The sequence below is a fragment of the Puma concolor genome, chromosome C1, assembly GCF_028749965.1.
Source record: "Puma concolor isolate L17-30 chromosome C1, mPumCon1.1.hap2, whole genome shotgun sequence".
Lineage (NCBI taxonomy): Eukaryota > Metazoa > Chordata > Mammalia > Carnivora > Felidae > Puma > Puma concolor.
This window is the reverse complement of record NC_141674.1, coordinates 122,284,695-122,312,163: the sequence shown is the minus strand read 5'-3', so window position 1 is coordinate 122,312,163 and position 27,469 is coordinate 122,284,695. Positions and strand designations below refer to the sequence as shown.

General features: G+C 36.9%; 1 pseudogene; it reads left to right on the top strand.

The window, feature by feature from the left end:
* The first annotated feature begins 854 nt into the window (after positions 1-854).
* LOC112865695 (histone-binding protein RBBP4 pseudogene) lies at positions 855-4,462 on the top strand (annotated as a pseudogene).
* The last annotated feature ends 23,007 nt before the right edge of the window (positions 4,463-27,469 follow it).

Below are 27,469 nucleotides of genomic sequence, written 5' to 3'. Positions count from 1 at the left end.
AAAAAATAAAAATAATAGATAACCTTTTTGCTTAAAAACTTTAGATTTAAAAAAAAACTTAAATTTTTGCTAAAAAAATTCACACCCAATTTAACTTAAAAGTAAATCAGTCCTTAATTCTACAGAAAGAAAAAAAAAAAAAAAAAACAGTAAATGACAGAGATCAAAAAGAAGCCCTTTCCTATTTTGGTAACTGCAAGGACTTATTAGACTACATTATCTGATAATTTCTAGTCTGTAAAGGACATTGAGAGGTCATCCAATTCATTTCCTTATCATCACACAAGATGCCTCAAATTATCCAAGAAAGATTAGAACCCATCCTATTTTAGACCTTTTGAGAAGTTTCCATGTCTTCCTTTGCTGGTGCTTTTGAGCACTTAATAATGTTTTGCTGACAGAATATTTAAATTTTTATATTTAATGGTGGCTTAATGAAAAGTTATGAAGGAATGACTGCTTTTTAAAACCAGACAATACTCATCACTGACATGTGATCTCGTAATTGTTTTAGCCTTCTCCAGAATCAAGTAAAATTACTAAAAATACTAAATCATTTCTGTCTCCTTAAAAAACAGACTTTCTGGGATGCCTAGGTGGCTCAGTCAGTTAAGTGTCCCGACTCTTGATTTCGGTTCAGGTCATGATCTCACGGTTCATGAGTTTGAGTCCCACGTCAGGCTCTGTGCTGATGGTGTGGAGTCTGCTTGAGACTCTCTCTCTCTCTCTCTCTCTCTCTCTTTCTCTCTCTCTCTCTCTCTCTCCATCTCTCTCTGTCTCTGTCTCTCCATCTTTCTTTCTCTCTTTCTCTCTCTCAGATATAAATAAACTTAAAAAAAATCAGTCTTTCTTCGATGATTGAAGTTTCACCTCTCTGGGAGCACTTGCTTCCACAGGATGGACATCTTCCTTGGGAGCAGGAGGTGAACCCATGTGGCGAGAGCATCCGGATACACCAAGGTCGTGCCAGACTCTGTACTAGGCTCTTTTGGTATGATCTTTAGTTCTCCAATCATACCCTTCTACATATATTTTTAACCCTACTCTACAAACTACTCAGACAAGCACCAATGTGATCATAGATTTCCTTTGTATGAAATGCTTCCATAGTTCCTTATGGTCAAAGGAAAGTAAAAAGGTGTTAGTTGACTCATCAGCCTAATGCATGAGGCCTTTCTCAGACTTCTCTTGGTGCTCAGAGGGCTTCTCATCAATGAGGACTTTCTCAGTTGCTACTTCTGCCCACAACGTTCTTTCTTATCTGAAACTTTCAAAAGTTATGCATCTTTCCACATTCAGCAAAATGCTACCTCTTCAGTGGAGCCTTCACAGCATATTCCCTACCATCCTGAAAATTCCTTCATTGGGGCCACTTCATCAGCATATAATTCTAATTTATATTCTGTAACTATAAAACTCAGCTATTTTTTTTGAGGACTGAGCCTATCAAATGTATACTTATAACTTTAGGGGCATATACATATAAGATGTTTAATAGATGTTTGTTGAATAAATGACATGAGAAAGAAAAATAGCTCCTGAGAGCTCAGGGTAGCCTGGAACTTAGAGAAAAACCTTGGTGTTTTTCTATTGGGCATAATCTCACACAGCACTAATCTCAGACAAGGCCACACAGTGCCTGATGAATCAAGGCAAAAACATGGTATTACCCAAACCACAAAAATAGACCAATATCCTCTATGTTGGCTAATATGATTCATTGATGTTTCTTTTTTCAATCATAGCTTTAGCCTCTCTTTGCTCTCCTTGTTTTCTAGGTAAAAATTATTAATACACCCAACATGGAATAACCTCAATTCTTAACAGCATTCTATATAGAGCTGCTTCTCTGAATTTTTTTCACAATCACCTAACATAAGCCCAATTCCCATTCTAAGTCCTCTCCAACACCCTCTAATGAGATGTCCCTTCATCTTCCCATTATCCAGTTACCTCTGTGTTCCTGCAGGTCTTTGGTTAAAGACTTTAAGAGAATGAATGAGTGAATGAATGACTGAACAACAACTCTTATTTATATTAGAAATTACACAGTAAAATTATTTATATTAGAAATACACAGTAAAATTTCTGTGTATTCAGGGATGTCATGTTTTCCCTCCATCTCAAATGTCTAGATTTAAATAGTCACAAAACAAATGTGGGATGAATGAAATAGCCTTGACTCTGTCACTGCCTTGGTTTCTGTACCCCCCCCTTCTCTGCTGGGATCACTTTGTGGGAGATTCAACCTCTACCATTGCCACTGTCGACTCCCCCCTGCCCCAGCACTGAGAATCCACACTAGGAATTTCTATCTTCATTTATCCCGAAGTCTTCTCAAGTCTAAGTTACAAGCTCTGAAGGCCTTTTTATTTTGCTTTTACTTGGCCAATATCCAAGAATGTCATTTGGCCTCACAGTTTTTTGGTCAAGGTGTACCTGTTTAAGTGTAATTTTAAGACCCTCAGTTCTTACATTTTGGCTGATGAGAAAAATATCCCTTTTATCACCAGCTGCCTCACTTAGTATTTCACACTCTTCACAATATTGAAAAAACCTGAATATTTGCAGGTACAGACTAAGCACCTGATTTGCTACTCATTTAGGAAAGCTAGTATCTAAGTCCTTTAGGGAGGAATTCTTCTTAGGACAGACCATTTGGGAAAAGTATTTATTTCAAGCATACATAAAGTTCTAAATGGCTCCCTATTACCAATATTTTATCAGGACATACAAAGCCCTCTGTGAATGGGCCCCTTCTATTAGCCCCTCTCATAATTATGAGAGATACAATTAACAATACTAAGTTGCATGGTTAAGTTCAATTATTGTGTTTGGAAACAAAAGGATAGATTTAGGTTATAAAAAGTTGGCTTGAAATAAAAGGAAAGAAATGTCCAAAAGTACAAGTATGATGTATTATATGCCCATTTAGCAACTACTGATACCTATTAACATAGGTCTGTGTTTTGGTTTATGTTTTCCTTTTTGATAATTTGGATCTCAGCAGCCTAATATGCTCTTCATGTACTTAAGGGAAAAAACAAACAAAAGATAGCAAACCACATCCTACATGATGATGGCAGGATAATACCAAGAAGTGGATATAGAGGCTTAAGAATATGAAATTGTGGTCTGTAGCCTCCCCGTCCCTCCAGCAATACTCTACCCAAGGATCCCCCTGGCTTGCCTGCCTGCTGTGGCTGGCAAGGAAGCAGCATTTGATGAGGCAGAGGAAGAAGGTGTGATCAACGAAGAGTACAAAGTATGGAAAAAAACCCACACCTTTTCTTTACGATTTGGGGGCGACCCATGATCTGGAGTGGCCTAGCCTAACTGCACAGTGACTTCCAGATGTAACCAGACCAGAAGGGAAAGACTTCAGCATTCATCGACTTGTCCTAGGAACACACATGTCAGATGAGCAAAACCACCTTGTGATAGCCAGGGTGCATCTCCCTAACCATGATGCTTCCCACTATGACAGTGAGAAAGGAGAATTTGGAGGTTCGGGTTCAGTTAGTGGAAAAATTGAAATAGAAATCCAGATCAACCAGGAAGGAGAAGTAGACAGGGTACACTATATTCCCCAGAACCCTTGCATCATTGTAACAAAGACTGCATTCAGCGATATTCTTGGTTTTGACCATACAAAACATCCTTCCATAGCAGACCCTTCTGGAGAGTCCAACCCAGACTTGCATCTCTGTGGACATCAGAAGGAAGGCTATGGGCTCTTTTGGAACCCAAGTCTCAGTGGACACTTACTTAGTGCTTCAGATGAACTTACCATCTGCCTCTGGGACATCAGTGCTGTTCCAAAGGAAGTTGTGGATGCGAAGACCATCTTTACAGGGCATAGTAATAGTATGCAGTAGCAGAAGATGTTTCTTGGCATCTGCTCCTTGAGTCTCTGTTTGGGTCAGTTGCTCATGATCAGAAACTTATGATCTGGGATACTCGTTCAAACAGTACTTCTAAACCACGTCACTCAGTTGATGCTCACACTGCCGAAGTGAACTGCCTGTCTTTCAGTCCTTACAGTGACTGCATTCTTGCCACAGGATCAGCCAACAAGACTGTTGCCTTGTGGGATCTAAGAAATCTGAAACTTAAGTTGCATTCCTTTGAATCACATAGGATGAAATATTCCAAGGTCAGTGGTCGCCTCACAATGGGACTATTTTGGCTTCCAGTGGTACCGATCTGAGACTGAATGTCTGGGATTTAAGTAAAATTGGAGAGGAACAATCCCCAGAAGATTCAGAGGACAGGCCAGCAGAATTGTTTATTCATGGCGGTCATGCTACCAAGATACCTGATTTCTCCTGGAATCCTGATGAACCTTGGGTGATTTTTTTCTGTATCAGAAGACAATATCATGCAGGTTTGGCAAATGGCAGAGTACATTTATGAGGATGCAGACCCTGAAGAAGTGGATCCAGAAGGGCAAGCATCATAGATATGTCTGTACTTCTTGTGATTTTAGACTCCCCCTTTTTTCCCCTCTCAATCCTGACATTGATTTAACACTGGTTTTGAGACACAGACTGTGTTTGGTTATCCCTCTATGATAGGTACCATCAACACCCAAACAGAGGGTGTTTTCTAAATATGAACTGGGGGATTTGATTCAGTAAAACCACAGACTTATATTTAAGTTTTATTTAGGAATTTTCTAGTAACAAAGGTCTAAAGTAATCACAGAAAGGGGAATATTGTGTGTAGTTATTTTTCTTCTTAGGCTGTATCCCCAAGTTTTTCAGACTCCTTTAAGTAAAGGCTACAGTGAGGAAGGAATAGAGCCAAGTGAGGAGTTAGTCCTTGACCACTAGTTTGGTACCACCTCTATTTTGGGTGACCTGTTTCACCAGCAGGCCTGTTACTCTCCATGACTAACTGTGCAAGTGCTTATATTGGAATAAATTGCTTTTCTACATTAAAAAAGAATGAAATTGTGAATATTCTGCTCTTTCTAACCTACAGAATTGACCTATGGATTCCATATAATTCAACCTAATAGCCTAATTTTATTGGTGCAGGCAGGAATGGGAGATTCTAGATAGATACTGGGTGAAACCTGAGTGGTGTTAAAAGGTGACAAAAGAAAAGAGGTACTTTTTGTTCTGTGTGGTGTCTGAGTCCAGGCATTTATGTTTGACAACAACATGAGGTATACAGTAAGCCCCTGTTCCTAGTGGCCTGATGGTCAGCAGGGTAAGTAAATCACTAGCAACACTGACTTACATCCTCTGCCTGTTAGTGAGAATCAATAATACATCATCCCGACTGGAACTTTTGAGAATAAGGGTGCACTGTTAATAACTACTTCAAGAAAATGCTCCCAGACCTGGACTGTCTGAGGCAAGTTCTCTAGGGTTACTCTGCTTTTCACAAACATCACTGCAAATGACCGATCATAAGACTTGTACTTGAGGCCTGTGGTCTACCTTCTTGTCATTCTTAGTGAGTTTAATTGGGGTGGACAGAGTAAGAGATCATATTATGATAACTTCTTAATTCTTGACCTTATCAGATACAAAACCTCTTTAACATATTTTAATATTTCTTAATGGATAATAATACACATTTCAATACTTCTTTATCTTCCTAATATTCATTAAAAACTAGGGGCGCCTGGGTGGCTCAGTTAAGCATCAGACTTCAGCTCAGGTCATGATCTCACAGTTCATGGATTCAAACCCCATGTCAGGCTCTTGCTGACAGTTCGGAGCCTGGAACCTGCTTCAGATTCTGTGTCCCCCTCTTTCCCTACCCCTCCCTTGCTCACACTCTATCTCTCTCTTTCTCTCTCTCTCTCTGTCTCTCTCTCAAAAATGAATAATTGTTTGAAAAAAATAATAAAATAAAAACTATAACCCACCCATAAACACTATTCAAAAAAGCAATGTAATGCTTTTACTGAACTTTGAAAGAAAAACAAAAGAAAGCAATTCATAGTAAAATATTATTCCATAAATAAATGCTTAGAATATCTGCACTACACAGTAAAGTGAAAGGACCACATATTTGCCACAATTTAGAAGAATAAGTTTGAGTTTAAGAAATGTAAAATAATATTCAGCTGAATAATATTATCCCTTTTTTACTTGACATTTAAAACAAAGGCCAAGTAAATACAATTTTTTTCTACACATAGAAAAACATTAAATACAATAGCTACAAAGGCAACATAATAAGGTTAATCATTTGGTGATTCAAATATCATGAGTGATGTTATAGTCAGTGACGTGATTATCCAGATTCATGAATAAAACCTTGATAGTATTCCTATAAATCATAAACAGGGACACCTGTTGGTTGACTCGGTTGAGCATCTGACTCTTGCTTACAACTCAGGTCATGATCCCCGGGTAGTGGGATCAAGCCCCACGTCAGCTTCTGTGCTTAGCATTGAGCCTGCTTCAGATTCTGTCTCTCCCTCTGTCCCTCTCCTCTACTTAAGCGCTCTTTTGCGCTCTCTCTCTCTTTCTCTCTCTCTCCAATAAAAAAAAATCATGAACAATCTTACCTTAACATTATTGACTATTATAGTCCTGGAAATTTTAGTATGTATTAAATCCCTAAAAAATATTTTTGTTTATTTATTCATCAGAGCCAGTGTGGTTCTAGGTTCTGATATTTACAAATAAACTTTTTTCTACGGAGTGTGTGGTGGGACGATCACATTTGTGTGGAATGTAGCATGTCATCCTTATGCAGAAGAGTCCCGCGCAATGCAGAGTATCTAGAACCCCTGGCGTTTGCCCATTTGATGCCATATATTCCTCTCAACTTTAATGACAATTAAATTTGGCTCCACAAGTTTCCAAATTCATGAATCCCACAATTTACCAAATACATTAACCTATGAACTCTCCTTGTTCCTTCTGGTCACCAAGGAAGAGTGAGATCACTGAAATAATGTGGTCAGAAAGGCACTGACCCTACATACTGTATGGAAGTTAACATTTATGTGGCATCAGTATAGCTCCAAAATTTAATCAGTTCAGTGGAAAATGTCAGAGAGACTAGCTGGTTTAGAATCCTTTCAGAAGAAAAGAAAAGCTGTAGTGACTAAATATTATAATTACTTTTGTGTACCACCAACCACTGAGTCTGTGAGTCTGTTGTTACTGAATTATTTTTCCCATACTTCACAATCGTATTGTAAGTATGAAGTTTTTGTTCCAGATGGAAGCCAACCTTTAGCAATGGAGTTTATAGGATCAAACCTGTGTGTGCACTTTTTAAAAACTTAGTGTTAGATTTTGAGAGACTGCTCCCAAACTGTAGCCCAAATTTATATTCCCAAGTTTCTGAGGCAGCACACTTTGACTGTACAATTCAGCTACCTTACACTCCCAATTTTAAAAGACCACTGATGTTAAGTTAGAATCTAAATGTGTATAAAATATGTCAAGTCAGTCTACCTTACTTACAGTTTTTATAAAGCTATATACATAAAACACAATACAGACATCTTTACATTTATTTTACTTATTATTTAACACATGTTATATATGTTCAATGCAAAACTACTAATTTCAATCTGTGTTTTAATTAGTAGAGTAATTTTTCTTTCGGTCTTCTGAAAATGAAAAATTGGGTATCTTATGTTCAACAAATCAAAGGAAAAATGCTCAAAAGATCTTTTTCTGAGAGCATAAATGTCTGCAGCCTGCACATTCTTTGGCTTTCCATAAATTCTCATTCCCTTCCCATGAGTGCTGTCAGTCCATAATGACCTTGAGTGGTAATCCTCATTGGTAATCATCTCTAATTTTAGACCATATAGCCTGGCTCTTGTGATATGTATCAGTAATGACACATGATTGCTGTCTCCTGGGATTCATTAATAAAACAATATCATCTATTTGGTTTATATTTTCAGATGGACCTTTGGTTTCCTAGGTGAGGTTAACTCTGACTCTCTCAGTTTGCTTTCTTGTGAAATTAAGGTTAGTAGTGACTATAAGACTCAGTTTTATCATTTAGCATCTGAAAAATGTGAGGAGCACATCACATTGGGAAAACAGAGATGCATGTATGACAAAAACAATTTTATTTAAAAAAATTTTAATGTTTATTTATTTTTGAGAGGGACAGACTGTGAGGGGGGGAGGGGCAGAGAGAGAGGGAGGCACAGAATCTGAAGCAGGCTCCAGGCTCTGAGCTGTCAGCACAGAGACCAGCACGGGGCTTGAACTCAGGAAGAGTTGAGATCATGACTTGAGCTGAAGTCATATTCTTAACTGACTGAGCCACCCAGGTGCCCCGGAACAATTTTAAATGGCTAGTTTTATGGAGATATGGACATAACATGAAGAAATATCCCTCACGACACTTACTTAGAAAACGTGAGTTTCCTTGTTTGGCCACATATTTGTAAAGTATTGATAGCTGACAGAAGTCCTTCATAACAGTGGTCTTAATCTCATCTTGTAACCCTAAGAGATGCCAGTTTCTCTGTAGTTATACCAAGGAAAACTTTATTACATGTGCTCTCTTCGAGAGAAACAAAAGATTTATGGAAATGTTTCAATGGGACTATTAAAAGGAACCCTTAAAGACTCAGTGAGTGGACTATTTCTTTCCTAAAATAACAAAACACCATCTGTCAGACAGAATTTGTGTGGAGAGAGGATAATAACTTCATTTACTATATACACCAGGAGAACTGATAAATCTTCTTGAGGTCATGGATGTTTTTTGGAATAGTTTCAATTTAAATTTTATTTGTGAAGATAGCTGTCAGGAGGCATGTTGGAGGCAGTCACTGATGTGTCATCATGATGCTGGCTGTTCACAACACAATGTGGTAAGAGAGAACGCTGAATGCATAAGACAAGAAAACTAGACCAGAAGGCAAAGGCCAGCGAGACTGGAGTCTCGCGTCAGTTTTGTTTAAGAGCCAAATGTTAGGGATATTTTATGGAAAAACATAGGGGAAAGAAATGAGGAGTGGTGGACAGGTTAGGTTCAGTTTATCTCAGTCTTTGAGTTGCCGTCTAAACTCATGGTATTGGCAACATTGGCAAGTACAGATTTTGATGATTTGTCTTCAGGGATCTCAGTTCAAAAGCAGAGACACCGAACACAAATGAGAAAGGCAGTGGGCTAAATAATGGTGAGACTCAGCTAAATTTAATATAATCTCTATCATTGAGGTACTCATAAAATAGTGTGGAAGCCAGGCAACCCGAGCAGGTAATCCCAAGGGATAAATATAATTAGGTAGGTATATTAGTATTCTCCAGAGAAACAGAACCAATAGGTTATAAATACATATGTGTATGCATATATGTACAAGGAGAGTTATTATAGGAATTGGCTTGGTGGAGGCCAGAAGTGCCATGATCTGCCATGTGCAAGCTAGAAAACCAGGGAAGGTGGTGATGAAATTCAGTCTGAGTCTGACCAGGGTATTTGAGTTTGAAAGCCAGAGAACCAAGAGCACCGATGTCCAAAGGCAGGAGAAGATAGATATCTCAGCTCAAGCAGAGAAACAGAATTCACACTTCCTCCACCTTCTATTCAGGCCCTCAAAGGATTAGATTATGCTACTTACATTGGGAAAGGACATCTGCTTACTGAATTCATCAATTCAAATACTAATCTCTTCCCTCAAAGACACACTCCGAAATACAGTTTGGGGCACCTGCGTGGCTTAGTTGGTCGGCAAAGCACCGACTTTGGTTCAGGTCATGATCTCAGGATTCGTGAGTGCGAGCCACACATCAGGCTCTGTGCTGACAGCTCAGTGCCTGGAGCTTGTTTTGAATTGTGTGCCTCCCTCTTTCTCTTTCTCTCTCCCTGCTCTTCCCCCTCTTGCGCTTGCTCGCTGTCTCACTTTCTCTCTCAAAAATACAATAAACATTTTGAAAAAGAAAGAATGTTTTACCAGCTATCTAGGTATCCCTTGGCCAAATGAAGTTGACATAAAAAAAATTGTCACAGAGAATGAATGAAGGTGGACAGGCATTGTAGGCAGAGACAATGCCACAAGCAGGAACTCTACCTCCTTCTTATGATCATGAATGTCACCATCACAGAAGTACTAGTAATGCTAATAATAATAATAGTTTGTATGTAGCATTTACTTGTTAAGTACACACACACACACATATATATAATATAATATATATATATATATATATATATACCATGTATATTATATATATATACCATATATATTATATATATATATATAATTTTATATAATTTTCTAAGCAAATTAGAAGTTAGGGGAATTAGTATTTTTAATGAAATATACTGAAACTTAAAGATGCTAACTGATTGGGTTTGGATTTATTTAAATCTACACAGACTGACTCCAGAATATGAATTCAAAATCACAATATTATACTGTCTCGTTTATGTATCATGTGTATGTGTCGGGACAGGTTGGGGGTAGAGGAGGGTGGCTAGCAATATGCTGTAAGGTAGAGTACAGTGGGAGATAGGAGTGGAGTAGTTAGAGAGACAGCTCATACTGAACTTGTTGGGAAAACAAAACAAAACAAAAAGCAAAACAGGCTCAAAATTGAGTCATTTGCTTCCATACCAGCAAATGAAGACTTGATTGAAGTTTCAACGTCTCCCAGAAGGTTGCCCTTTAAACAGTCAGTCTGGAGTTTCCTGAGTAGTACCGGTAGCACAATTTGCATCATATAATGCCTGCCATCCCCTTCTCCCCAAAAAATGATGACCTTGCCTGAAACAATCCTTTCTTTTCTCCTGCTGAGAGTTTCCTTGCCACACTTTCTCTCTACCTATAACAACCTTCCATTTTGTACAACTCCTTAGAGCACCTGTCTGTTCACCAGAAGGGATGCAGCCCAGTTTGTGAATAATTGAATAAAACCAATTAAATCTTCACATTTGTTCAACTGAGTTTTTGTTTTTTAACAGATTCGGTGGCAGCAATGGGATCAAAGTGAACTCAGCATTTGGGGATGATGAGAGACATGGGCATGGAACCCTGCGAACACTTCTGAGTTCATGGTCTTTCTCACCATTTCCTAGGGCTGTTGGTAAGTTCTTCTTGGTTTGAGCTCTGCTCTATTTGGTTTACGCTTCTGGTCTAAATGGCTTTCCAATCCAGGGCTTGGTGTATCAGCTTGAGCTGGCAGATGGTTCCATCAATAATCTGATTCCCTAGCCTTTGGCTCAGTGGGGAATTCCCCAGTGTTTGGTATCCAGTCCACAGTCTCTGTTTGCTAATCCATGTTGGGAATTGTTGGTGGTTTTGACTGGAGTTGGACGGGGTCCAGTTTAAGAACTGGACTGGATCTGGTTTAGGCTGGATAGGGTCTAGTGGAAGCCTCATGTGAATAAAATTTGTTTAAATGGGATCCTTTATATCCAAAGAGTTGAGCACTCCACCTTCAACCTAAGATAATTCATATGTCAAAGAGACGCATTTTGGGGGTAGCATATTTTGCTTCCCTACAGTCCCAGAAGTTTCACAGTCCAAAAGTAAAGTTGTAGATTGTTTCATCTTATTGAACGAGTCTCTTAGTCCTGACAGTAGATAGGTTCAGTTAAACTTATTTCAGGAGAAGGTGGTGGTGTATTACCTAAGTAAGGCTTATGGTTCAAGTAACCACATATTAAATGAGTCATTTCCATGGAAATAAAAGTAAAACAGTGATTAATGAATGGAGCAAATTATACACCGGTTTCTGAGTTCTGAGGGTAGCCAGTCAAGAAGATTTCTAGATGTCAGGGTCAAAGGATCTTTTGTAGTTTGAATGTCTCTGATGATGTCATTGGGTGTTGACAGATAAACTTTCTGAGTGGCCCCACGTCAACTGGCACAAAGATTACCCATATTCAAGCTTTTGTGGTGATTTCTCTAGAGGTTATATCAAGTTGTTCATATTCACTTTTCAGGGCTTCAGGAAAAAAGGCAGTTCTAGTTCTCATGACTCTAAGAAGGGTAGAAAAAAAAAATGAAAAATTTACTTTGGAGAGTTATATCCAGACATTGGAGAAAACTAGAATTCAGGATCTAGTTCAGTTTACAATGGACAACATGAGAATCTAATATCTGCAAAATATGCTATTGAAACATCCTTTGTTTTATCTTTACAATCACCCTCATTTCTATCAAAGATAGCCAACTTCAGACTACTTTGTAAAATAAGTCTAGTTTCAGTAAATTTGGCCTGATTGTTTGTATAAGTGTAGCAAGAATATTGATTAATCTCATAGGCTCTTTTAAGTCTGCTTTGCTGGAACTTTTTATAAGGAATCTACAGATTCAACTTTTAAGAACCTCACGAGGCTGAGAAGCCAAGTTAAGTATGTGCTATCAGATTTTGTCTGCAGTACTTATAGATCTGGGTTAATTCCTCTCTTCTGAGGTTCCTGTATCTGTCAGGACCTTCTTTACTCACCTGATAAAGCTGCTGGGAATCCTGTAAGCAAAGTATCAGGTCACTATATCCAAAGACCTTTCTGGGCTCCATAAAGCCAACCTTAGTTCTTTAAAGCCGTCTGGTCATACCTGAGTATATGCATGTCTCTCTAAATGTGACATTCCAATCAAGGCCTTGGTAATATGACCACTGTTTCCAATTGGGTCCTCTGACAAGGAAAACAGATTCTTATTCAACTTATGCAAATAAACATATTACCTTAAAAATAAGAATGTTCACTGACAATTTCTGAATTCTGGAGTTATCACGTAGGGAAAAAAAGATAATTGTTTCAGTTCTGCTTGCAAAGGTATAATGTACCCAATTGTGAATCATAGTTGGCCTAAGAGAAGAAGTTTCCTGGTATCTTTGCACTGTTAACAAACAAAATTTGCAACTTTTAAAAACATTAATTTCTAGTAAAAACTAAGAAGTAAGCAATTGTGAACTGTGATACATCAGCATTCTTTAGACTGGCAAAGTTTTAGATACATTTCATGTTTCTTCATAATACAGTCTTTCAATAAAGCGTAAAACATGTTTACTACCAGATTCAAATTTATCCTCAGTTTCTCTGAAATTAGAAAGCCAAAAGTTGGTAAATCTTTGTTGAGTAATTAATATTTCATTATTTTACCTTATTTGGAAATGATCCAAGCTATTCAAGGAATTCCCATCATTTAACTTAGCAAAACTCTGAAGTTTCATATTACCAAAAACATTTTGGAAATTATTTTAAAGTATACATATCATAAAACATATATTTTGCTAAAAAGTTTACCTAAAAATTCTAATCACAGTCACATCTGTTTACATCATTTGCTCCCAGCAATTATGTTTAGATTGCTCACAAAAACTTCAGGAATTATTAGACAAAATGAATCATCATTCTAAGTTGTTGTTATTATTGTTATTGTTATTGCTAATACATTTTGCAACAGAGATAACATGAACCTATTTGAGTAGTAAACCCAGGTAGAATAAAAAGTAAGACATGTCTGTTTTAAATTAACTTTGATACTATGTTCCCAGATCATGTGAACCTGAAATTTATTTTAACTAAGTTTCTATTTTATTTTTGAGAATGTTTATGAAGACTAAATTAATATAAGTGCTTAATTTTCCTTAAGCCACTTACATAGAGCTATTTTATAAATTGACTTCAGCAATACCATGCTGAGGTAGAAAAATATAGTATCTGAAATGTACATGTGCATATAGACAAACAGAGGTCTTAGAGCTTCTGTTTTTTTTTTTTTTTTTTTTTTAAATTTTTTTTTTTTTTTCAACGTTTATTCATTTTTGGGACAGAGAGAGACAGAGCATGAATGGGGGAGGGGCAGAGAGAGAGAGGGAGACACAGAATCGGAAACAGGCTCCAGGCTCTGAGCCATCAGCCCAGAGCCTGACGCGGGGCTCGAACTCCCGGACCACGAGATCGTGACCTGGCTGAAGTCGGACGCTTAACCGACTGCGCCACCCAGGCGCCCCAGAGCTTCTGTTTTAAAATAATGTAAAACTCACTAATTTATAAATAGCTGAATAAATTAAATTTACTCAGATGGCCAAAGTTGTTTTACTATTTGTGGAAAGGAGTTTTAAGATTTGCATTTGTCCCTGGAAGTAATCTTAAGGAGGAGGCTATGATCTAAAGTTTGGGCAAGAGAGTGTGTTTTGTAAGTCCTCTTTTCTTTTTATTCCTTTACTCTTAGGTGAGTGTGGCATTGTTTTAGATACCTCCTGGGATGTTTATATTTCAAAGACATGTAAGATTTATATCTTCATGAGGCAGAGAAAGAATGCAAGTTCTTTCAAGAAGTACTTTGATTTCCTAAGGCCACTACTTTACAAACCTTTTGAGATAAATAAGGGATATTTTAGGATTTGTAAGAAGGAATGGATGGACTTTAGATTGCCTCTAGAGTTGAATTTTTAAGATTTGTAAATCTCTAGGTAAGGAAAGTTGCTCTCATTTTTTTTTCTTTTCTTCTTAAGTGCAGAACAATTGTACTTCCAATGTCCTGATGTTTTATATCTGCAAATATCTGAAGGCAAGTAGAAAGGGGTCTAAGTGGACTTTGATTTTTGTTCTAAGTCTAATTTCTGTTCTTCTGTCTTATTAAGGAAGTCCATAAGGCTAACTGTTAAACCAATTTGACATTTTTCAGGATGACATCATTCTGATTTTTTTTCCAAATAGAAACTATTTAAAGGATCATCCTCTAGACATTGACAGGTAGGATCTTATTACTCTCACTAGCAAGTCAAACCAGTAAGATTTAATGAGTTAACCATGGACTCAGTAGGCATCCCCAAAGGAGAGTGCAAATAATGAAGCCCTTATAAGGTCCAGAAATTCACTGCCAAAGTTAGCCTAGGTAAGCAAAGGACCTTCATTATCAAAGGCATGGATGCCTCTAGTCACAGACCTGCTAGTCTATGAAACTGGCCAAGTGCTACTGGAATGGAACTTTTCCAGAACTAACAAGACAATGAAGGTCGAGACATCAAAGGTCCCTTATGGCCCAGGATTCCTTATGAAAACCTGCCCTGAGAGCTGGAAATGTTGAACAAACGATGCTAGTAAAAAGCCCAGGTTGTTAACTATGCTTTTGACCAACCAGCTTATTGGATTCAGAGCCTATTTAGCTGCCCACCAGATGCATGCTGGTACCTGCACCCTCTGAATGGTGGAGAATAAGGAAAACATTCTCACTGGTCATAAAGCCAAGTTCTCAAGACATAGGACAAGATGAAAGGGAAACCTCATCCTCCTTTCTTTATATACACATATAATTAACAGTAGACTCAAAATGACACCTCAGAAGAATGGTCATGGGGTTAGGAATTGTGTGGTGTTTTACAATGTACCTTGTTGCATGGAAGTTCTCTTGGTGTTGGTGTGTGACCTAGTGTCAATATATCCCATTCTGTGACCAACTTATCCTAACGTGGGAGTCTTTGGGTTAGGTGGAAATGCTCTAACAGCTCTTAGGTGCTTGACCCATGCCCACCAATTTTGTGACTTTGGCTTCCAAGATGCCCCTTAGTAACTGCCTTTACCTCATGTGCACTTTAAACCACAGAATAGTTAGTCTAAGCAGAAACCAGTCTGATGAGAACTATGAGCTCATCACTCTATGAGGCTGGCTCAAACAGCAGACCCATTAGGTCCTATGCCTGTGTTCTGCCCCATGTTTTTTTGTTTGTTTTTGTTGTTTTGTTTTGTTTTGTTTTGCCGTATTATGACAACACAAAGACAAGAAAAACAGTGACCATCTCTGGAAGGAAATGAATGAGTCACACAAAGAGTACTTTACCAAATTTACCAGAGTCGCTAAGCCCAAGGAACTAGTTCCACAGATATTTTTTTTTTCCTGTTATCTAGATTTAGAAAGAAAGAGAAAAAGGACTATCTGTGCTTTCATTTTCATTGGGCCCCACACACACACAGAGATTGGGAGGCTGACATGGTAAGAAATCTTACTTTCTGCCAGCTTTCACCAATATCTCTCAGCTGCAGTAGCCTCAAAGTGAACAAGTGTCCAGCCAGGAAAATTTATCTTGCCAACTGTATCAACTGTTGGGGAGGAAAATTTTCCTTTATTATTCATGATTCTTCTGGCTGGTTTAAAAATTGCATTGAAATGGAACAGATTACAAGAGGAAATCAAATTTAATTACGTATGTATGGGAAAACCACATAAACATGAGAGATTCCAAAGACAGTCAGGCAAAATGTGGTATATATGTCATTCTGTACTAAAGAGAAGTGGGGAGGGGATGGGGGCTTCAAAGGGAAGGAAGGCAATTCACAGGAAGAGTGGAAGGGGTCAATATTTGGCAAACAAATGTTTGCTGGACCATACAGAAGCAATCCAACAGGGAGATAAATTAGCAAGCAGACTTTTATAGGTTCCTCTCTATACCACACCAATTCATATTATAATGTAGTTATCTGTGAGGATAGCTCCCTTCTTGGGAAAGGTCCTCTGTCTAAATTCTTTAAGCACTTAAGGGGGAGGCAAAAAGAAAAAAACATCTTGAGTCTTCTGTTTCTTAAAATAGCCTGAGATAGCTACATGCCAAAGAGACATATTTTGGGGTGGCACATTTTGTTCCCATATAATGACTTTTTCAAATCCTGTATGGACTTCAAGATTCAGCTCAAGTGTAGTCTCTTTCATGGACTCTTCTTCAGCTATTTAGATTTGCTGTTTCTGTTACAATTTAATCCTAAATTATCCCTTCATGTATTAGTTTTTATAAAGTGTGATAATGTATACAAGTAGGTTTCACATCTTGTACAATTCAAGATTTTTTTAATTAATGGAATATATGCAATCAGGAAACTCTTTAGTAAGTTGTAAGCCTGATCCTCGAACAATGCAGAGGGTTGGAGTGCCAACCCCCATCATTAAAAAATCTACTTATGGGGCGCCTGGGTGGCACAGTCGGTTAAGCGTCCGACTTCAGCCAGGTCACGATCTCGCGGTCCGTGAGTTCGAGCCCCGGGTCAGGCTCAGAGCCTGGAGCCTGTTTCCGATTCTGTGTCTCCTTCTCTCTCTGCCCCTCCCCCGTTCATGCTCTGTCTCTCTCTGTCGCAAAAATAAATAAATGTTGAAAAAAAAATAATAAAAAAAAAAAAGAAAATCTACTTATAACTTTTGAGTCCTCTAAAACCTGTTAATAGCCTACTGATAACTGGAAACCATACTGATAACATAAATAGATTAACACGTATTTTGATTGTTATATATGTTATATACTACATTCTTACAATAAAGTTAGCTAGAGAAAAGAAAATGTTAAGAAAATTATAAGGAAGAGAAAATACATTTGTAACACTAAATGTTTATTTATTGAAAAAAAAAAATGTTTGTATAGGTGGGCCAAGCCAAACTAGGACAGGAGCACTGGCAACCTGGTTCTGGGATGGCAGTGTTCTGTAGCCTGGTGACATTGGCTCAGCAACAGCAGCTGTGGGGTACACCTGCAGGTGACAATGTCAGCCTGAAGGTGTAATACAACTGTCCCTTCTTCCTGGAGGTAAACCACCAGACTGTTGCCATTGACAGCTGTTGCCACATGTGAGTGTACTGGCCTTTGGGAGGTTCCAGGACTGGGGTGCCCCCACAAGGATGAGTCTGTGCCTGGCTCATAGGGGCTCAAGGACTAAGGTCTCCCCAGTATAGCCTCCAAGCTGGATGTGCAAAGGACTTGGGGAGCAGGAGCACTGGGAAACAAGGCTCCTTGCATAATACCATTCCTGCCCTCCTGGCACATTCCTCTGCTTCAGCCCAGCCTCCTGATCACTAGCCCTGGAAGCTTGACGACCACCTTATGGGCACACAATGTGACCTGTAGCCCTGTGTGGTCTAGGGCCCCCAGGAGCTGTTGAAAACCCCAGCAGACCTCCCCAAGTACTCAAAAGGCACTGGGTGTGACCTCTGTGCCAGTTGTCTTTGATTCATTCTGGTGAAGACCAGGGTGGGCAGATATAAATAAATGTCTAGTGGCTTTTGCTGTCAACTCTTAAAAAACAAACAAACAAAAACTTCATATAAGTGGGCCCTCATAGTTCAAACCCATGTTGTTCATGGGTCAACTATACTTCTTAGTCAGTATCCATTGCTTGGAAACTTCCCCAAAGGATGTTAATAAGTGTTTCATAGCAGTCAAAGAAAAACAACCCTAAAACTTAAATTGTTTTTTTATTACAAGATTTCTCAGATTCTTTAATATGCTGCTATACATTATGAATGTACCACATGGGATCGATCTATCTATCTATCCATCAATGCATATTATCTATCTACCTAGTCTAGTTCATAAACTTTTTGGCTAAAGAATGCTTCCCCCACCCCCACGCCCAGAACATTTGGAGGGACTGTTTTCCTTGGAGTACATTTTGATATATGTTGAGGACTCTTTGAGGACAGTGAGCACATTTGCTGTTGTTTCACTCATTGCGCTTAGGAACCCAATTAAGTTCCAAATGATTAGGAAAGTAAGGGGACTGAGATAACATTTATTGAGTCCTAAACATGTACAATGTTCTATGCCTAAGAACTTTGTATTTGTGGTCTAGTTAGTCTGTGCAGCATTCCTATATTATCTTTAGTATTTACCGTATTACATGGTTGAGGACACTAAATTCAAACGGTAATTTGCCCAATGTTGCACAACTGAGAGTTGCCAAGTTCAGATATAATCCCAATTTATGAAATGTTTAGTACACCTGCTACTTACTTCATCTCTATTATTATTTATATTCCATAAATAGCCAGGCAGGACTTTAGGTGGTTGTTGATTTTTCATGATTTGTATATATTTTATGAGTACCATGAGAAAGGTTAGGTAATTAACTCATTTAAGTAAGTTAACATGGGCAAACCTCTACAGGAATTTAGTAATTACTGTTATAACTATCAATTTTGCAATAAAAGAACTCATATCACTGCATTATTTCCCATTTCAATATTTAGAGGCAATAACAAGCACAAAACATTTACTAGGGATTAATGACCATCTGAAGTTAACTGTCCTCAACCCTATCTTAGGCAGTCTACCCCCCGCCCCATTAGTCATTAATTCCTTAAAAATGCCGCACATTTGAATTGCTATTTTGGAACAATAACATTTTGTTGGGTGGACACAGTATAAGGGGTCATTATTATATCTTTTTTTTTGTCTTTACAGTTATTTAGAATTAAAAGATGCAAAATCATAGACTTAATTCTCATGACTATATATATTTGAAAAACATGTTATTGTTGATGTTTAGGACATTTTATCATCCTAAGCTTTTTACCTAACCTTTTTACTGCAGAAAAAAAAATATTTCACTGATCTACTGGAATGGTGGGGTGACATTAACTTCCTCCTTATAAACCACCCAACTCTCCCCCAATATAGATAGTAAAGAGGCTTATACTTATCCTCCAAATAATAGTGCATCTTGGAATATTTGTCATAGTAAATGTTAGTATAAAGTTATGTTCATAAATGCAAAATATTTTCCAGCCAAAAGAATATGCCCTTTGTGACCTGGTTGGCTATCTGGGGCAAGCAATATCTGATTTGTGGTTCTTTATCTTCCTACAAATTAGCTGAATGTGTCAGAGAGGGTTTATAGTACTCTATATTCTCAGGCAGATAAGGGGATGAGAAAAATATCAAGTCAGTTAATTCCTGTAAGCTGTTGACTAAGGGCTAAATATACTAATCTGCTAAAAATTATAGTTTGATAAACACGTTCCTACTTATCTTTGAGAAAATTAGTAAATAAAGAGATGTGTTAAGTAGATGCCTTATTTGACCTAGACATTTTTATCTTTCTAATCTAGGTTATCCAGATCATTTGTTTTCATTCTAAAGTTGACTTACTTGTTTCCATCACTACAAGTTCACAAGGCATAAAAACTATAATGACTTCTTTAATTTTCCATGGGTGAGGTGGGTTTTTTTTAATGTTTATGTATTTTTGAGACAAGAGGTAGGTTTTTATTGTAAAATAGCTCAAAGTTAAAATAAGCCAGTTCATTGATGTCTGTTGAGAAACACCTAAATGATGATATCTTGATTTTGCTTTCTATTTCATTATTTATATAACCTTTAACATTTAATATGAGAAGGAAGGCTTGTGCCTCACAGAAGAGAGGGAAAAGACATCTATTCCGCCTTTAATTCCATTTTGAAATCTGCCATTTACTGCTCCCTTTGATACAGTTCTTTCTTATGTTAAAATATATTGTATTACTTATATAAATAGCAGGACTGTCACTCTTAATGCAACTTGCCTTCATTTTTGCTTTGTAGTTTGCAGGGGACAAATGGGATGATTTTGAGGTATTTTATTACTGTGAATGCTGTCTTTAATGTAAAGGTGAGGAAGTTTAAAAAAAAATCTTTATAAAACTTGTGAAAAAGGAACACTTGCTCAACATGAGCTGTTTAATTAATATACCTGAAACTAAGATTAGTTAAAAATTTGTCTCAGTCTCTGATGTCCTATACACCAGGAAGGATATGACACTCATCTTGTTATGTAGAATGTCTTAGTATCAAGTGTTCTAATTCTTTGCTCTAAGAAGATGGAGATTTCTGGCAATGGAAATTGTCATGGTTCCTTCAAATCATTCTGCCCAAGGCATGGTCACACTCACAATTTCAGGTAGATTTGGAATAATAAATATACTGTGGAGATAGAACACTGGAATGAAATAGGGAGACAAAATGCACTGCCTTTAGGGGCATAGGTTCATTATGCCAAAAAGTAGAACTGGTATGCTAGGAAACTGATACCAAATCTTAATGAGTGGAATCTCATTACAGGGAAAAGGTTAGTTTCTGGTGATCAGCCCAGATAGCAAGACTAAATCTACTAATTAGAGAAGCAGAAGTCTGAGAAACACTCTCCCCTTACTAGGCTCACCTAATTAGGATCTACTGGTGATCTTAAATGCTTAATCAAATGAAGGATCTATTCCTTTTCATCGTGTAATTGTGGGCAAGTTTACTTAACTTCTCTGGGTCTCCATTATTTAAATTTGCAAATCAGGAATGATAATAGTATCTGCTTCATAGGGTTATTGGGAAATCAATTAATATCCTTCAGAGTGATGCATGGGAGAGTAAATCCTTTGCTGTCATTATTACATCAATCTATGTGGGGCTGCTTTTGCTAGAAGATGGCAAGGGAAGTACTTTGCACTGGATAATTTGGACAATGAGAAGTAAAATGAATTAACAAATGAATTATTTTTCTCTGTGCGAAACAAGCTTTTTTAAAAAAAAATTTCCTGAACTTAAAAATTAGTAGATTTGTTATCAAATTGTGTTCTCACTTAATTTCTTCATTTTCTCATTCTCAGGTTTCTACCACACCTGATCTCATACTTTATAAACCATTTCAGGTTATCTGAATAGTAGGCTTCCTCTTGGCTCCAAGGTATTCCAGAATCTCAGGTGATTTCAAATCTTGGAGCATGACTTATTTTGTTTTCCTGGACTCTATTTAGCTCCAGTGACTACCTCTCAACTCTCCTTTAACATCCACTCCTGTAGCCATATCTTTGCTGCTATGATCATAGGCTCCTCCAAAATTGAAATCTTAAGTGACAATACTTCAGTCTATGACTGCAACCTCATGTTGTCCCAGGTTTCCTCTACCTTTCCCAATTCACCTTTTCTTTGAATTCATTGACACCTGTTTTTTTGTTTTGTTTTGTTTTGTTTTGTTTTGTTTTGTTTTGTTTTCCATTCTATGAGTCCACTTCTGACTCCACTTTCTCATGTGCCCTAATACATTTGTCACATGTAACTGGAGCACTCTAACATGAGATAGTTCTCATATTCTACCTTCTCTCCTTTTATACAGGAGCTCCTGAGCAAATCTGAAGAAAATATTCTAACCACTCAGCTTTGTGATCTTAACAGGTTCCTGCTGCCCAGTCTTACTGAGCACTCAAAACTATCTAGTAATTTTCCACAGTGACTCTTTCAGATTGTCTCTTGTCTTTTCTAGTTTCTACCCCATATTCTACTTCTATCCCTATGACACTCCTACATATAAACAACCTAATTCTGAAGAGAAAATCTTATTTATTGCCTATAGAAAAAAAAATATATATATATAATATTCAGAACTGTACACAGTAAATCTCATATAAATGTTTAATGTTTTTATTATCACTGTACTTTTCAGGAGGTGGAAGTCCCTCAATATTTTATCTCTCTGCCTTCATCTATACAATCTTCCTTGTCTTTTCCCATTGTCACAAAGGATAACACAGAACAAAGTTTTCTAAGGTGATACCTCTTCTTGTAATCATGGACCCATATTTACCTCAAGTAAAGTAATTGATCAATTTTCCTTCTCTAATGGCTCTTTACTATCATCATTTAAACATATTTTGATCTCTTCTATTCTTATTTTCAACTGTGAGTCTGATCCTGTATCTTTTCTTCAGTTATCCTATGCGTAACTTTCATTTTTATAATTTTTGACAATTTCATCCTTCTGAAAATGTTTGTGGGGAAGTTGGTATTGAATCCAATTTCCCAATAGCATATTTATAATCTCATTCATTGGTTCTTTTTCCTTTGTCCAGATGTTGATGTTTCCCCTGATTATCATCTCCATATATGTGATTCCATTCACATCCATTGTTGCAAGAACTTTGCATTTTTTCCCATCAGTATTTCTTTCCTTGAATTGTTCTAGACTGGTATAGCCAACTACTTACTGCCTACATATCAAACTTAAAATATGAACCCAGAACTCATCATGTCTTACCCTCCCACCCAAAATGTATCTACTTCTTATAACCACTGTACTAGTTAGTAGCACATCAATTCTTAAGTAAAAAAATTTCCTGGTCCATTTTGACTATGGCTTTTATCTTTGCACCCAGATATAATCAACCCAGTCAATATTTTTTTTAAATATACTTCCAAAATATCAAGTTTATTTTATTCTTCATTACTACTACCAATATACTCAATACACTCTCCAAGACTCCAGTCTTTATTTGGTTGAAACCATTCTCCACACACTATCCAAATTTATTTTGAAATACAGTCATGACAATAGCAAAAACTTATGTAGGCTCTCTGCACTGAGGTACACATAGGAGTAAGCTTCAGGTAACTTATTTGAACTGCATTTAATTATACTAACATCTTTTCCCTGTTTCCCTTTCAAATATTCAAATTTGTTGGTGAAAATAAAAGAGCCAAGCATACAAAATAATTGAATTATCAGAAAAGCACCATCATTCATCAAAATTACATTTCTTTGAACTTAAATGAGCTTACAATGGCATATATTTCCCAAAGCTAAAAGTAAATACTCTCATTTGTTAAACACATATCATATTTTTGTACTAATAATGTATTTTAGATGGTAAAATTGATAATGAGTTTATAATGTTGAGAGAAAGATGTTATTTACCTAATGGTGTAAATTTTCTTATCATCTTAAAATCATCTTAAAATTTATGAATTAAAAATATCATCAGGATTTATAGAACTGACACTTTAAGATTTGACAATTTGATAATACTTTTTGTAAGTCAACTGAAAAGGTCTGGTTATACTGAAGCTAGCTCTTCCAAGATAAATGAAGTGTCTCTTATTAGAGCAGTGCTTTCATTCTTTAGTTGGAGGTATGGCTAACCAATATATACTATTTAATAAATAATAGTTGAATGAATGTCTGGTTCTCCGAGCTTTTCTCTAGGCTGTACTAAAAAACGTTCTTTTGAGGATAGCTGTTTAAATCTGCCTAAGTTATTTCTTGCCTACTACTACCATACTTTTATTTATGATCATTCCCTGTCATTAATCCATGCTTGCAATTTAATATTTATTTGTTGATATTGCACTAAAAAGTTTCCTTGAGATACACTGCAACATTTCAACATTATGTTCTAATAAATGCCCTTACGCAAACATCAGTGTTTATGGGGCATAAATTAGAAAACGATGTTTTGTTTAGCAGTATTTTAGTTTGTTTGTTTTTGCCTTTTCTACTCCTAAAATATGCTGCCTAAGAATTTAATTTCAGAGTTATCATTTTCTGAACACTTTAATACCATTTTAAGTGAATTCAGGTTTTTTTCATATAATTATAAAGACTAACTTAGGGGTGCCTGGGTGGCTCAGTCGGCTAAGCATCCGACTTTGGCTCAGGTAATGATCTTGCAGTTTGTGAGTTCAAGCCCCACATTGGACTCCACATTGATAGTGTGGAGCTTGCTTAGGATTCTCTCTTTCCCTCTTTCTCTCTCCCCTCCCCCACTTGCTTTCTCTCTCTCTCTCTCTCTCTCTCTCTCTCTCTCTTTCTCTCTCAAAAATAAACTTTGAACATAAAAAAATAAAAATAAATAAAGACTAATTTACATAAAGCTGACTAATATAAATTAAATCTTGAGATACTTAAATTTTGACAGCCCAGTATTGGCAATCCAGTACTTTATATGTAGACAGCTCAAATTCATTTAACTTTAATTAATGATTTCTTTATTCAAATAATTGTTCAAAATTTATAACCCGCAAACTCAGGCCTTTTTCCCACAGGGATGCCTTTCTTTATAAAAAATACTGAAAATTACATTTTACAGTTGTTTTGGTATGAAGATGAATACATTCCAGAATCAAATTATTATTATATTTTCATACCATTACACTATTACCTTTTTTCCTTACTTTAAAAGAAATTAAAATTAAGTCTTTTCTCCCTAAAATTATATTGAGCACTGTGCCCACATTCCTGAATGGACAAGCCAGTAGTTCAAAATTGACAACCTTTTGTTTTGAATCTTGTTTCTATTCTCACCCACCTGCTCAAAATACGGGGTGAGCATTGAACTTTGAATGACAAATAGGAAGAATTCATTGTGGTTTATTGTTTACTTACTCTATTTAAAAAATTTATTTTGGTTAGCACTATTAGATACTTTGGCCCCAAATACGTAATTTAAAGGCCTGATCTTTCTTAACTTATTTGCTGACATTAGCAATCTTTGGATAACACAAAAAGTATAAAATATACCAGAAAAATAAATATTGATCTTTTACTACTTCAGATACTTCCTGTCAGATAATTTATAACTAAACAGTTAAATGATTGTCAATTCATCATTTTTTCATTAATATAAAATGACAGTTTTTTTTAAGTATAAAATAGGGTTTGATTAAAATTTTCAATGGAGATATCAAGGTGTATAAATGTGCACATGTTTATGTGAATATTAAGAAACCACAAGAATCCTCTGTACTTTCTTTAGGAAAAAAATCATTTTTCAGGAAATTTGCATTGATATAATTGCAAATGTACTGTTGAATTCCACAGTGAGAATCAACAACTGACTGATTCATTCAGCTATGCATTTGCAACAGCTTTGAGATGAAAATTAGATGAATTTTAACAGTAAATTGTAAAGCCTAAAGTGTTTATAGCAGTCCTACAGCTATGTATCATCATATTTCAACTGATTTCATTTGTAATACTCACTGAACCTGAAGAACATAAAAAAGTTTAGTTCTTTCAGAAGACATTGCTATTTCTAATTGGTCTGTCTCATTGTGCCTCTGCTGAAAAATATACACTTTACAGTTGAGCATTCTTTCATTTCTACTGACTGGAATGTTATATTAAAAAGGAGAAGCAATGTGGAAAGAGGAAGGGCCTTCAGTTAAAACAACACTGGCTTACATACTGGCTCAACCAGTATTCAACTATAGGCAGGCTATATTTTCAGACTCAGCCATTATTCTGTGCTATGTCTTGAAAATTGAGTCAATCCCCCAACCATGCCAAAAACGAAGGAAGTAGGAGAGGAACTTCTGGGTACATTTTGAATTGTTGATGGAATTTGGTAGTTTGTCAGATTTTCTCCATTTGACTCAAAAGTCACAGGGCACACAGTAAACATTTACTCATTCATTCACACACACACACACACACACACACACACACATATACACACTGGAAAAAGGTTATACATTTTTGGGAAGAGGGCTTCCATACACAATATTCAAGAACATATTAATCAAAGTTGAAATCATGAACTGCTATAACAAATGATCCCCAAATGTCAACTGTTTGACGCAATAAATGTTTATTGCTCACTTACTTCAAACAAACAAACAAAAAAACAAGATAATTTTTTTTTTTTACTGGTTTCTTTTCAGCCTTTAAAAAATGTCATGTCATTCTATCTTTAACCTCTCATAGCTCAAGGCATTGATAGCTATATTCTTCTTATATCCACAAGCAAAGCATGTCAAATTAGGAAATATTTTAGGAGTTCAGGCCTCCTGTTCAAAACAGGTTTAGAATAAATCATTTTGCCTATAAGTTTATGATCTTGTGTTGATCAAAAATGAATTCTAGGCACCCACACGCTGGGGGAGCTTACAAAGATGCTGGGTGGTGAGAATTGTCAATAAGAATTATTAGCCCCTGCAAGAATTACTGCAATCTCGTGATAAAACTTGAATGGAGGAAGAGATGCTTGTTACAGATGAGCAAAGAAAGTGGTTGCTTGAGATGGAATCTACTTCTGGTGAAGATGCTGTGAAGATTGTTGAAGTGACAGCAAGAGATTTAGAATATTACATAAACTTAGTTGATGAAGCAGTAGCAGGGTAGAAAGAGATTTACTCCATTTTTTAGAGAAGTTATTTTTTAAAAAAAATTAATGATCTTTTTATTTTTTAGAGAGAGAGAGAGAGAGACAGAGCATGAACATGGGAGGGGCAAAGACAGATAGGGAGACACAGAATCTGAGCTGTCAGCACAGAGCCCAAGGCAGGGCTTAAACTCAGGAATCACATGATCATGACCTGAGCCAAAGTTGATGCTTAACCAGATGAGCCACCCAGGCGCCCCAAGAAGTTCTACAGTGGATAAAATGCTTTCAAACAGCATGGCCTGCTACAGAGAAGTCGTTCTTAAAAGGAAGAGTCTGTTCATGTGGCAGAGTTCACTGTTGTCTTACTTTATTTTTTTTTTTATTTTTTTTTTCAACGTTTATTTATTTTTAGGACAGAGGGAGACAGAGCATGAACGGGGGAAGGGCAGAGAGAGAGGGAGACACAGAATCGGAAACAGGCTCCAGGCTCTGAGCCATCAGCCCAGAGCCCAACGCAGGGCTCGAACTCACAGACCGCGAGATCGTGACCTGGCTGAAGTCGGACGCTTAACCGACTGCGCCACCCAGGCGCCCCAATTGTCTTACTTTAAAAATTGCTGCACAGTCTCTTTAACAAATGGTGCTGGGAGAACTGGACAGCAACATGCAGAAGGTTGAAACTAGACCACTTTCTCACACAATTCACAAAAATAAACTCAAAATGGATAAAGGACCTGAATGTGAGACAGGAAACCATCAAAACCTTAGAGGAGAAAGCAGGAAAAGACCTCTCTGACCTCAGCCGTAGCAATCTCTTACTCGACACATCCCCAAAGGCAAGGGAATTAAAAGCAAAAGTGAATTACTGGGACCTTATGAAGATAAAAAGCTTCTGCACAG